The sequence below is a fragment of the Kogia breviceps genome, chromosome 2 (genome assembly GCF_026419965.1).
Source record: "Kogia breviceps isolate mKogBre1 chromosome 2, mKogBre1 haplotype 1, whole genome shotgun sequence".
Taxonomy (NCBI): Eukaryota; Metazoa; Chordata; class Mammalia; order Artiodactyla; family Physeteridae; genus Kogia; species Kogia breviceps.
In genome coordinates this window covers 59,120,596-59,134,224 of record NC_081311.1, presented here as the reverse complement: position 1 = coordinate 59,134,224, position 13,629 = coordinate 59,120,596, and positions in this window count along the sequence as shown.

The window sequence follows — 13,629 nt, the reverse complement described above, 5'->3', positions numbered from 1 at the left end:
TTTTTAACGAGTGTGTTTTTCCAGAGTTATTCTATGAATATGCAAATTTTTTTTTTTTTTTTTTTGCGGTACGCGGGCCTCTCACTGTTGTGGCCTCTCCCATTGCGGAGCACAGCCTCCAGACGCACAGGCTCAGCAGCCATGGCTCACGGGCCTAGCCATTCCGCGGCATGTGGGATCTTCCCGGGCCGGGGCACGAACCCGTGTCCCTTGCATCGGCAGGCAGACTCTCAACCACTGCGCCACCAGGGAAGCCCCAAATATATATTTTTAAAGTTTATTTTTATGCTATTTTACGCAAATTGTAGCATATACACATATGTGCACATATAAACATGATTTTGCACCTTGATTATTTTGCTTAACATGTGCCAATCCCTTCCCCTCTAGGGACACACCTTAGTTGAATGAGTTGAGTTTATTGCTCATTGCAGTGAAGGAGAACACACACCAGGGGGAATTACAGGTCATCTCAGTTGCAGTGTGTTGGAAAGGACTTATCAGATTGGGGTTTGGATTAGTTGGTTTTGGGGGAATGTTTTAAGGAAGCTCATATTTGCTGTGGATTGGATGCTTTCAGGTTGTTGGAGCAATTCTATGATTGCATATTTTAATAAATCTTAATAAGGCAGGAGGAATGAATTGAGGCTAATGTTACAATTCATAAGTGCTGCTGTTACAGCAGTCAGTCATATCAGCCAGGATAGAGGGATGTTTGGTCATGTTTGTAGTTACAATAATGTTCATGTTTTTATCTGTGTTCAGACATCATTACTAAATAGTCTTGTTTTTGTCCTGATCTGTCATGGTCACAGATCTCCTTGTCTGATGTTGGAGTGTTTGGGGAAATTTTTTATGTTCAACAGGAAAACAATAAGGCCTAGCTGTGAGTGCCAGGCCAGCTCCTGGCAACATCGAGTTCTAGTTGATGGTACCAGGCCATCTCCCCAGTGTCAAGGGGAGCTTTTTTCTTAGTGTTGTCTCCACTGCACAGATGTCCTAATTTATTACACATTCCCAGAGAGATGGACATTTAGATTGTTTACTATTCAAACAGTACTGCAATAAATTACATATGTATGTTACTTTGCCTGTGTGCAAGTTTATCTGTAGAATAAATTGCTAAAAGGAAAGTTGTTGGGTCAGGCTTTGTGTGTTTTAAATTTAGTTAGATATTGTCAGATTGACTTCAATAGAAATTGTACCAATTTATTTTTCCACTAGCAATGTATGAATTTGCCTGTTGATCTACATCATTGCCAGAATAAGGTATTACTGAACTTTTGCATTTTTGCCAACTTGATAGGTTTAAAAATGGTATCTTAATTCCCTTTCTGCATAAGTAAGCTGCAGAATTATTTTTAAATTGCAATAAGGGAATGGTGGAATGGTGACAACTTTATTAGCATGTGAATCTTTCTGGAAGACTAACTGAATCACAGACTATGTCATATATTTTGTTAAAAACCCATATGGCTATAAGATGTTGAATGGGAAAAGGAGGATGATTATTAGATTGAGGAGTGTTTCTCCTATTTTATTTGTAGCATAGTCTTTAAACTTGGCCATCTTTTGTCATTGGAGAGTAGTGTTTTTTCATGATAATTATCTTCCCTGAACACTGATGAAAGCTAAGTGCCATCTAGTCTAAGGGAGAGTCCAGAGGACCTAGTTGCTCTCCTTGTTTTAAAGTTCTATAAAATGTAACTGTTAATACCTGTCTGCCTACCAGCAGCTACTATTGACTCTGACATCACTTATGAGACATTCCAAGGACTCGAATTTACCTGTCCCAGATATGGGGCTGTATTGTAGATGTGTAGGACCTGAGGTATGGAAGATGTTTTGAAAAAATAATTATCAAACATTTATTAAACACCTACTATATGCCAAGCACTGTTTAAGCACTGGTGACAAAGTCCCTGCCCTTAGGAAGCTTACTTTCTAGACAATAAACAAATACATGAGAAAGAAAAAAAGCATCCCTGATAGCTGTCAACTAGCGTAGTTACAGTGGTGTTCCCCTACTGAACATGTTACTGAATATCAACAGCAGATGAGGACTCTGCATTATCGTGAAAGGCCATCTTCAGTCATAATTAAGCCTGAATGAACACCATGCAACACAAAAATAACAATACACACCCCCCCCACGATTAATACTGGTAACTAAGAGGGACCTCCCTGGTGGTCCATTGGTTAAGAGTCGCACGCCCACTGTAGCGGGCATGGGTTCACTCCCTGGTGGGGGGAACTAAGATCCTGCATGCTGCGTGGGGCAGCCAGAAAAAAAAAATACTAGTAACTAAGATACCGAATTGCCCAAGCTTTCTGAAAACAATCTGGAATAGCACCCCGCTTGTTTTCTTGAACACTCTGTAACATCACTTAACACAAGCCCAAATCCTGTACAAGTCCCTCCTAAGACCCTCTGAGATTCCCCACTCTTCTCCATGGTGTTCAGTCTCTCTTGTTACAGGGAGTTTAATTTTAAAAGCTAACTTTGACTAATGTGTGTTCCTGGTGATCTTTGGCTGGTGGGAATTGACTCTAGGTAGCAAAAGTGCTGTCTTTGTAACACACACACACACACACACACACACACACGAAAACAGGATGAAAGAGACAGGAGCATTTGATGTCTGACAGCGCTAAAAGGCCTGCAGAGGTGACTTTTGTGCAGAGGCCTGAATGAAATGAGGAAGGACCCATGTGGATATCTAGGGGTGGAAGGAATAGCGACTGTGCTGGCCTCTGGAGCAGGCTTGGCATGTTCTCCAAACAATTATGAGGCCAATTTGGCTTAAGAGTGAGAAGGGAAAGGGTGATTGGAAATGAATTTAGAGAAGTAGCCAGGGCTTTAATCCTGCAGGCTTCAAAGGTCCTGGTAAAGACTAGATTTTGCTTCTAGTGTTATAGGAAGCCACTGAGAAATTTTGGTTTTGTGTAGTGGAGTGACTCACGTACCACATCGCCATTGTAGTCAAAGTGACACTGCCCTTGGGCTAAGGCAGAGAAAGCCTCATTCACCCACCTCTTTCTGTGTAGGGCTACTTGCCTGGCCTTGGAGACAGTTTCAACAAGCTCTTTTGGGTCCTTTATTAGGAGCCCAGAAGAATGAAGGAAATGAAAGCTGCAGCAGAGCCATAGGAGAATGCACCATGAGCTACAGTGGATTGAAGCAGCAGTGGATGTAATAGGAAACTGGAGTTTTCTTTTCTTCACTTGAATAAAAAATTCACAGACTGTCAAACTAGATTTATGAGTGTCTTGTTTTTAGTTTAGAGGTCGGCCTTTGCAGATGGGCACCAGCAGAGGGTGATACAAACTTCCAGCAGCCTGTGTGCCATTGTCACTTAGGCACAGAAGGAACTACGGAAGTTGCTGTTTTGAACAAAGTATAGTGTGGGTATCTGAATCACCTGGCTTGTTAAAATTCATTAGATCCTACCTCCTGAGTTTGATTCCATTGATGGGAGGAATTTTCATTTCTGACAGATTTCCAGGCAATGCAAATTCTTCCAAATTGGTTCTCTAATCTGGAGGCAATCAGAATCACCTGAAGACCCTTTCTACAAGGCTGGGCGCCCTTCCCTAAGGGCATTTCACAGTCTGGTGTAGTGAGAATGCAGGTGTTCACAAAGCTCCCTCGTTTCCTCCTCTTAAGTGGATGTGAAAGTTCACTGAAGCTTGTAAGCTTCATGCTTAGCTTTTTTATTCCCCCATTTCTTCTTTTAATTTTGCTTTCCAATTGTATGTTACTAGTGTATATAAATACATTTGATTTGGGGATATCGATCTTTTGTGACCTTGCCAAACTCATGTATTAGTTCTAGAAGTTCTTTTGTAGATTTGTTAGGATTTTTTGCGTAGTCATAGGCAATCTCGTTGTCTGTGAACAGGGACAGTTTTATCCTTCCCCCTTTCTATCTTGAACTCTTGTTTCTCTGGTGGCCAGAAATAGATCTGCTGACCCCATTCTGTCATGATATTCAGGAGCAGATAATGTACCAGTTCACAAAGCAATTGACAGTATTCTGAATCCTAAGTGACCACTGAGGACACTTAGGGGGAAAACATCTGAAATGATAAGGGCATTGGGTTTGAAATAAGAGAGACCTAGCTTTGATGAAATCGTTTGTTCTCATTGGCCAGAGCTAGAGAGTCTAGCCTTTAACACAGCCCTGCTACTCTAAGCCAGGAGTTCCTGAGTTGCAGCATCCCAGGGGACTCGGGTTAAACCTTGGGGCGGACCAGGGCTTGGCAGAGGTGAAGGTAGCCCATTTGATAGGTCCTGGGAATTGGTAGCTGCATTCTCATGGAGGGCTCCAAAGGGAAAGCAACAGATTGGGCTTCTAATCTAGGCAGCAGGGAAGAGGAAGTTTGCCTTTTCCTGGGCAGTAGTTGAGTGGGGATGAATGGCATCTGGGGGCAAAGTAATGTGTTTGTGTCCTTTCTCCCTGCACACTGCCTGGTGCCTTCATACATTGGCACTAGGAGCATAACCTCTCTGGGCCCTCCCTTTGCCAAACTGCTTTTCCTGGAGACTAGCTTCTGGGGTCAGTTTACTGAGAGTTCCCATTTTCACAGCTTCATCCTTCCTCTGCTTCTATTCTTAAAGGTGGCCATTGTCTTCTCAAGGAAAACATCATCATGTATAAAATGCATTACATTTTCATTTCCCTAGCTGTAGGGTAGCATGTTTTGGAATAGATTCAAAATTGGTACTGCCTTTGGCCTCCCACTCTGGGCTCCACCTCTCACCCTTTATAATTCTTCCTGTTAGGAAAATTACTTAAAATAGAAACGGCTGATAACCTCAGCTGTCACACTGTAATAGGTCTTGGCTTATAGGAGAAATACCTTGGTTTTGTCTCCTAGTTTTGATATAGTGGGACTGTGGGTGAGTTGAGGCAAGTCATCAAACCACTCTGACTCAGTTTCCTCATTTGATGTAATGGGATGATGATATTCAGTATTTGGAAGGTAGACTAGTATAGTGGTTTAAGGACATGGGCTCTGAAGCCAAGCGCCTGGAGTCAAATCCTGGCTCCTCTACTTACTAGTCATGTTAACCTTGGGAAGTTACTAAGCCTCTTTGTCTCTCAGTTTTTTGGTTTTTTTTTTAAAACATCTTTATTGGAGTATAATTGCTTGACAATGGTGTGTTAGTTTCTGCTTTAAAGTGAATCAGCTATACATATACATATATCCCCATATCTCCTCCCTCTTGCATCTCCCTCCCACCCCTCTAGGTGGTCACAAGCCACCGAACTGATCTCCTTGTGCTATGCGGCTGCTTCCCACTAGCTATTTTACATTTGGTAGTGTATGTATGTCCATACCACTCTCTCACTTCGTCCCAGCTTACCCTTCCCCCTCCCCGTGTCCTCAAGTCCATTCTCTACATCTGCATCTTTATTCCTGTCCTGCCCCTAGGTTCTTCAGAACTATATATATATTTTTTAGACTCCATATATGTGGAATATAGTATACGGTATTTGTTTTTCTCGTTTTGTCTTTCTGACTTACTTCACTCTGTATGACAGACTCTAGGTCCATCCACCTCACTACAGATAGCTCAATTTCGTTTCTTTTTTATGGCTGAGTAATATTCCATTGTATAAATGTGCCACATCTTCTTCATCCATTCATCTGTCGATGGACACTTAGGTTGCTTCCATGTCCTGGCTATTGTAAATAGAGCTGCAATGAACATTGTGGTACGTGACTCTTTTTGAATTGTGGTTTTCTCAGGGTATATGCCCAGGAGTGGGATTGCTGGGTCGTATGGTAGTTCTGTTTTTAGTGTCTCTCAGTTTTGAGTTGGTGATAGTACTTACCCGCATAGGGTTATTGTGAGGATTTATGAGTTAATACATGCAAATGATGTAAAATGGTACCTGGAACATCCTAAGTGTAAGATGTCATCATCATCATCATGATTATAAGGAACCAGTGAGTTCATATTGTAGAAGTACTTTGAAACTGAAAAATGATACCCACCTTTGACTCTTACCTTAGTTATGCTTAGTCTGCAGGTTGAGGAGGGCTGTTTTGAACATCACCTTCCCAAAACCCTGAAAAGCTGCTCTTGCCTGACAGTTCCTCTGCCCTCAGAATGGCATGGAGGACCTAGGTCCCCTTTATTTACACAGAGCCTTAGGTGCTGATGCTGTCACACCCCCAGGGAGTGACTGAACCACCTCTGTAGAAGGGAGTTGAAGAGGGAGGTCTCAGTAGGTGGCAGGGACAAGGATAATGCCCTGGCATGGGACAGAGAGCTGACAGGGAGTTGTGAGATTCCTGGCTCTTGAGCCAAACTTCTGGAGGACTGGAGGGTAGTCCCTCCAGGCCTTAGTTTCCTTACCTGTAAAAGAGGAACAAGAGTCCCTGTTCTCACTTCACAAGGCACTGGAAAGAAGGCAGTGAGTTAATAAGTCCCAGATATTTTTTTAAAAAGGTATTATTGGAGTAAAAGCTTGTACTATTACTTGGCAGATTACCATTCCTGAACCAAACCTCCCTAAAAGTGAGTTCTGTTGGAGAGTTAGGGTGTGTGGGTGAGCAGTAAGCCCTGCTCTCTTGCTGGCCCCTGTCAAGGCTTTTTGCTAGATTGTACTCTAAATTGCATTCTCTGAAGGCTTTGGTTGAACCTGCAAAAGTTTGGCCACTCAGTTTTTCCAGTGTTCTGTCTCTGCACGGTCAGGAGCCTGGGGAAGGCTTGCTTTGCTTTTCAGCCCCTTTGCACTCACCCCACATCATACAGTGTTTTTGCCCTGGCACCAAGTCCTCTGTGGTAGACTCCATACTCTTTTGCACTGTGACTTCACTGTTCCATCCATCAAGACACAAAGTCTATTTCCCCAGCCCTTGTAGGTGCTGTCTTTGTGGCTTGCTTTAATTAATAAAATGTGGTGGAATTGCTGTTATGTGACTGAGGAGGCTACAACTTTCACCCTCTTGGGATGCTGGCTGAAGCTGCTGTGCCATGGAGGAGAATGGGATGCAAGATCTTGTAAGGAGAGAGAGGCTCAGCTGACCAAGCTATCCCAGCTGAGCCCAGTCCCCAGCTCACCCTCCAGCTGATGCAACTGCATGAGTAAGCCCGAGGGAGACCTCCTAGGAGAACTGTCCAGTCAATGCACAGGGTCATAGACATAAACTGTTTTAAGCCACTAAGTCTTGGTATGGTTTGGTTTGTTCTGTGGCAATAGGTAACCCACATACCTAGCGTTTTATCTCTAAAGCCCCTTCATATTGGTCTTCTGTCTTGAAAGACCCGGCTCTACGTCTTTAAGAGCGCAGAGTGTGTTTTTCCAGACTTCTTGGTCAATACCCAGTTCCATGCTGTCCTGAAGTGTGTTTTCACAAGGCTGGTCTTGGCTCTAAGGCAGTTGTATTTTAAATGCAGTCTCACTGGTGAGTCACTGGTGCATTGTCGCTTGGCTTTGCCTGGAATTCAAAGGACCAACAAATATGCTTTCTAATTTTTTCAATTAAGAAATCACAAATTTAGGGACTTCCCTGGTGGTGCAGTGTTTAAGAATCCACCTGCCAATGCAGGGGACACTGGTTCGAGCTCTGGTCCAGGAAGATCCCACATGCTGTGGAGCAGCTAAGCCCATGCGCCACAACTACTGAACCTGCGCTGTAGAGCCCATGAGCCACAACTACTGAGCCCCGGTGCCACAGCTACTAAAGCTCACATGCCTAGAGCCCGTGCTCTGCAACAAGAGAAGCCACGCCAATGAGAAGCCCACGCACCGCAACAAAGAGTAGCCCCGGCTCACCACAACTAGAGAAAGATTTCTGCCCCTGGCCAAGGTGAAGCAGTAGGGTCCAGATTTACCCTTCCACTTCATTGGTGCCCTCTAGTTTGTCACCATCATCATCCTAAATATGGTATTCCAGTTGTGATATGGGCCTAATACTGAGGCCGGCTGGCCCATGCTTCCCTTGATCTGGACTCTATATGTCTTTCATTTCACATTTGGAATTTCATGAAGGAGGTAGAACCTGAGCAGGCACTGTCTGGTAGCTTGTGATCTGGACTCAGCTGACCTTTCCAGACTGGCCTTGCTAGAAAACCCCTCTTCCTGCTACCTCCTCCCCTAATATCCCATCTGTTGTAATTCCCATTCTTGTCATATTATTTGCAGTTTGCTGAACATGCCATGCTGCATCGTGCCTGAGCATTCTTTCCTTATGTGCTGCCCTTCCCCTCCTTGTCTGCCACACAAACACATCCTCCACTTTTAAGAATCCGTTGAACTCTGAGGCCTTCCTAATGCTCTCAGGGTGATCTGATCCCTTCATAATCCCACTGTCCTCTGTTCATATAGCAATTCTTGCGCAGACAGCACTTTACAATACTTGTTCATGTTTGTCTCCCTTTCTAGACCGTGAGGTTGGGTTTTTTAATTAATTAATTTATTTATTTATTTTTGGCTGTGTTTGGTGTTCGTTGCTACATGTGGGCTTTCTCTAGTTGTGGCGAGTGGGGGCTACTCTTCGTTGCAGTGCGCGTGCTTCTTATTGCTGTGGCTTCTCTTGTGGAGCACGGGCTCTAGGTGCATGGGCTTCAGTAGTTGTGGCTCACGGGCTCTAGAGCGCAGGCTCAGTAGTTGTGGCGCACGGGCTTAGTTGCTCCATGGCATGTGGGATCTTCCCGGACCAGGGCTCGAACCCGTGTCCCCTGCATTGGCAGGTGGATTCTTAACCACTGCACCACCAGGGAAGTCCCTGAATATAGTAACTTGATTTCATTGCTCTGTTAATTGGGACTTCACTAATTTTGAAGGAATAACAAGTTGGATAGTTTATTTTATACCATTTATAAACACAGGGTTTGTTCAACTGAAATCCTGCCATATAAACAAGAGCAAGCATTTCAAGTAGCCTTAAACACCTGACAAGTAATCCTTTCCGTATGTACAATTGATGGACTGAATTAGAAAATATTCTCATCTGTTCATTAAAACAGATTTCCCTTAAGGCCTATACTGAGAAGCAATTTATTAGCATAGTTCTACTAGATTCCTGAAGGTATAAAACTGAATTTCTTTTAATATGTTTTATGATTCAAACCAACTCTTGTCAGCTGGACCTAGTTACTCTGAATTAACTATACATGAAGTCCTTGGCGCTGCAGAGAGCCGAGTGATTCATTCAAATGGTGTGTCCATGTAGCTTGTCTCATAAAATTGCTGGAAGCTCAGAGAAAATGGATGCTGTTTTGAGGGCAGTGAAGGAGTTGTCCCTGGTACACATTGGCTTCTAGATTTGAACCTCATGAGCTTGGTAGCTTTCTACTAAATGGGAGCTGTAGCAGCAGCCCTGACTCTTAAAAGGCACCCCTCCCAGTGACTTCCTACCTCCAACCCCCAAAATGCCCACTTCTATATACATATTATACCCATAGAACTTTCATGGGGCATCAGGACCTTAAGTGAAGAAAAACACAGACTCGTCTCATCCTGTTAGAAGACAAGGGAAGAAACCTTGCTATGCATGAACACACTTGCCTACTGGGGGAACAAAGAGATCACTAGTGCCGGGCTGTACCCCCAGCAGGGCCTTAGGCATTTCTTCTACCTACAACTTTTCTCCTCTTGGCTCAAATATCCTAGAGCTGGGGTATCAAGGGACTAATGAGGTTTGGGGAAGAGCTGAGCTGAGTGTGAAGGCTTCCCCTCCCATCAGAAAGCAACATTGGGCTCGTGGGGCAGGTTACACCCTTTCCTGAGCCTCCCCAGATCCAGAGCCACAGCTGGGCATACAGGCAGAAGATCTAGGGATTCTAGTAGCTTCCTCCTGCACAGACCAATGACAGGTTACTTTGGAGGCCACCCCTAATGTGCTGTGGTTTCCCCCACCAAGTCAGAGTTCATGGGAAAACCCTAAAACCAACATGGCCTGGGGAATTCCCTGGTGGTCCAGTGGTTAAGACTCCGAGCTTCCACAGCAGGGGGCACAGGTTCGATACCTGGTTAGGGGACTAAGGTTCCACATGCCACGAAGTGTGGCCAAGCAAAACAAACAAATAAATCTTGTTATTTAGCACAGGGAGATCAACTTGATGCTTTGTGATGACCTAGAGGGATGGAATAGGGAGGGTGGGAGAGAGGCTCAAGAGGGAGGGGATATGGGAATATATGTATACATATAGCTGATTCACTTTGTTGTACAGTGGAAACTAACACAACATTGTAAAGCAATTATACTCCAATAAAGATGAAAACAAACAAAAAACAGAAAAAAAAAAAACCAAAAAACATGGCCTGACACCATGTACTGAACGAGAAGGCTATACTCTGAACTAGGCAGGAAAGCCCTGGCTCTGTATGTTCTAATTGTGTCCCTACATTGACCCATTGTTTATTATCAATCTTTGCAATTTCCTTCCTTCATTTTTCTTCCTTTTTTTCCTAGTTACACTAAGCTTGGGTATGAGGCTTTTACTGCTAAAATAGCTCTTCCTGGTTGTATTTACAAGACTTAGCGTACCAACCTCTGCAGAGGGGCCTAGGAGCACACCTTTGGAATTCCTGACCCTTTTTTTGGCAGTTATTTCTGAAATCATGGTTCTTTTATATATTTCAATATTATATATAATATATTTAATATATATTATATAAACATTTCCTATTTTATACATGTATTTTGAATATTTACATTTCCTGTACCATTGTTGACTCTCCTTATTGGCTGTTCTGCCCCTTTTCTCTGAGATGCCCCTTTCCTTCTGCAAGGAACCATTTTTTTCCACTCAATTTAACAGCTATTTGTTGGGCCACAATGAATAAGGCCCTTAAGGGGAGTTAAAGATGAAGATTACACTGTCTATCCTCAAGACTTTAAGTAGAAAAAAATGCAAATGACTGTAAACCATAAGTATAATTCTGTCTGTTGAGTACCTGCTATATGCGCAGTGCTTTAAGTGTAATTTTTCATTTAATCCTTGTAAGCCTTGCAAGATAGTGGTGTAATCCCCCATTTTACAGCTTGCTGAGGAAATTCCTAAAGGTTGTACTGCTAGCAAGTGACAGAGTTGGGATTCGAACCTGGTGTACTGTCTTCCAGAGTCCACGAGCCTCCCTACTGTATCAGGAGGCCTCTCAGTGCAGACCATAGAAACAGATTCCATAAAAGTGATGTGAGGTTCCAAGGAGGAACTGAATCTGGAAGGGCTTTAGAAACACATTTGAGATAGGTATGCTAGTTTACATCCTCTCAGCAGCAGATGCCAAGATGGAATTAAATGTGCAAGAGATTTACTGAGGGATATGCCGGAGACAGATAAAGAAGAAAAAGCAGTAGCAGCTTCAGATGTGGATACAGGAAGAAGATTGGGTAGAAGAGTTTCAAATGGCAGTGTAGCTCTAAGAAAGTTTCAGCCAGGACAAAGGGGCATCCTGTTAGATGAGTCCCATGTTTTGCAGGGATGGACCTGCATGAATACCCCCATCATGCTTGGTCAGCAGCAGCAGCTTGTGTGGCTTCACTGGATCCAGAGGGGCAGCAGCCAGAGCAGTGAATCTGCCATGTTCCTCACAGCAGCAGATGTGAACAGTGCCTTTTCATGGCTGCCATGATAGCCTTAGAAAAACTGGTTAAATTTCAGGGGTAGCTATGTTGAGAATGACATTTGAGATAGCACACTTTCTGTGGAACACTAGGCTCTCAAGATCCTTGTTGAAAAAACTGGGAATTTGTTGCATTCTCCTTTCTCCATTCTCTGTGAAGTTCCACTTAAAGAAATGGGTTAACCTTGGTTTAATATAACAGTTCCCACACCTGTTTGATTACAGAGCTCCTTCTATGTAAATTCTATTAATGCCCTGTGTGATTATTGTTCAACAAAACTCTGCTTGCTTAGAAAGTTAGGTATCAGCCATATGGTGAAGGGTTTTAACCTGGGTTGCTTTATAGAGGGGTTCTGAAGAGGGGATTCATACAATCAGAGTTGTATTATCTGGCAGTGGTATGTAGTGGTGATTGGAGTAAGAGGGTGACCTTTAAAGTTAATCCCTGATTACTTAACAGCCGTAACCAGTCCTGGGATTGCCCCCAGTCTCCAGAAATAACATGTGAATCATTTGAAATCCAATTGCTTTACTTCCAATCAAAGGACTAGGAGAACTCAAATTGTTGGGAAGGGTGGGTCACCCAGTATCAAACTGACCAACCTCCTACAGCCAGAAATAATGGCCCATTGTCCTGCTGGCTTCCTCATCAATTTCCCTCTGTACTGAGTGTCTGGGCAGCTGCTAGTCAAGCTGCGCTTGTGACTTTCCCAGGCCTCAGAACTCTCCCTCACACTCCTTCCACTGCCTCCTGCACCAGCCCTAGAGACACAGGGCAGCCACACAGTAGATGCAGGCAGCCGTGGGATGTGAGTCATGAGACATTCTCATAGGTGACCCAGTGACAAGTCTATGGACAAGCTAGCTTCCCTCTCCCCCATTTACCTTCATTGTGGAGGCTCATGCCCTTATCACAAACCTACCAGGGAAAATTTCTCAAGGCAACTGTCTCTGTTAATGGGCCATGACAAGGCTGGTACAAAGCAGTGGACTCTTTGAACATTAATTACATAAATATGGTTAGTTACCTGCATGGGGTAAGGCTTTGACAATGGGGAGGCAATGTGAATGGTTAAGAGCATGTGCCCTGACTCACAGATGGGCTTAAATTTTGTCTCCACCACTTAAAGCTATCTATGCATACTGTGCTAGTTACCTAATCTCTGTGTTTCTAATCTATAACAGGTATAACAGGCATCCTTATAGTACCTGTGTTCATAGGGTTGTTATAAGAATTAAATTTAAATAAAGCATAGGAAGTGTTGAGAACAGTACCGGCACAAAGGAAGTGCTTGATATGTGTTAGCTGTGATTATTTCGATTGTGTTTATCCTTACTAGTGTCATCATTATTAGTTACTGGATGGGTGGGTGGGGAGGTGGGTGGGATAAAGTTAAGAATTGGTTCCCACCATTAAAGAGTTTGATAGGGAAGGCAGAAGGCAGAGTGTTTTTTAAAAACATGATATGTAGGTAAATTTTAATTTAAAAAAACATAAATATTGAATTCTAGTTAATTATATGTATGCTGAAGTATTTAGGAGTGAAGTATGCTGATATCTGCAATTGACTTTGAAATGGACTGATGAATAGATAGATGGAAAGATATGGGATAAAGCATGTATAGCAAAATGGTAAATGTAGACTCTAGGTAATGGATATATGGGGGTTCACTATTACAGTTCTTCCAACTTCCCTGCATATTTGAACATACCATAACATACCAAAACATACCATAGAATTTCAGAGGGAGTAAAATGACGTGTAACTGGTAGGTCAGAAAAAACTGTGGTGGGAGTACATTTGAGTTGGGCTTTAAAAGGATTCAGAGGGTTTAACTCAAAAATGGTGGGGACAGGAAAGCATTCCACGTGGGGTGAACAGCAAAGGCCGTGATACTAAAAATACTGTGATTTGGGAATGTATGACCTGAATTAGTACAGGTGGTAGGAGGGAAACATGACTGTGATGGAAGGCAGAGTAGGATAATGGTCCATCTTCCTTATATCAAGGACCTTATCCTACAGATAAATGGGAGCCAC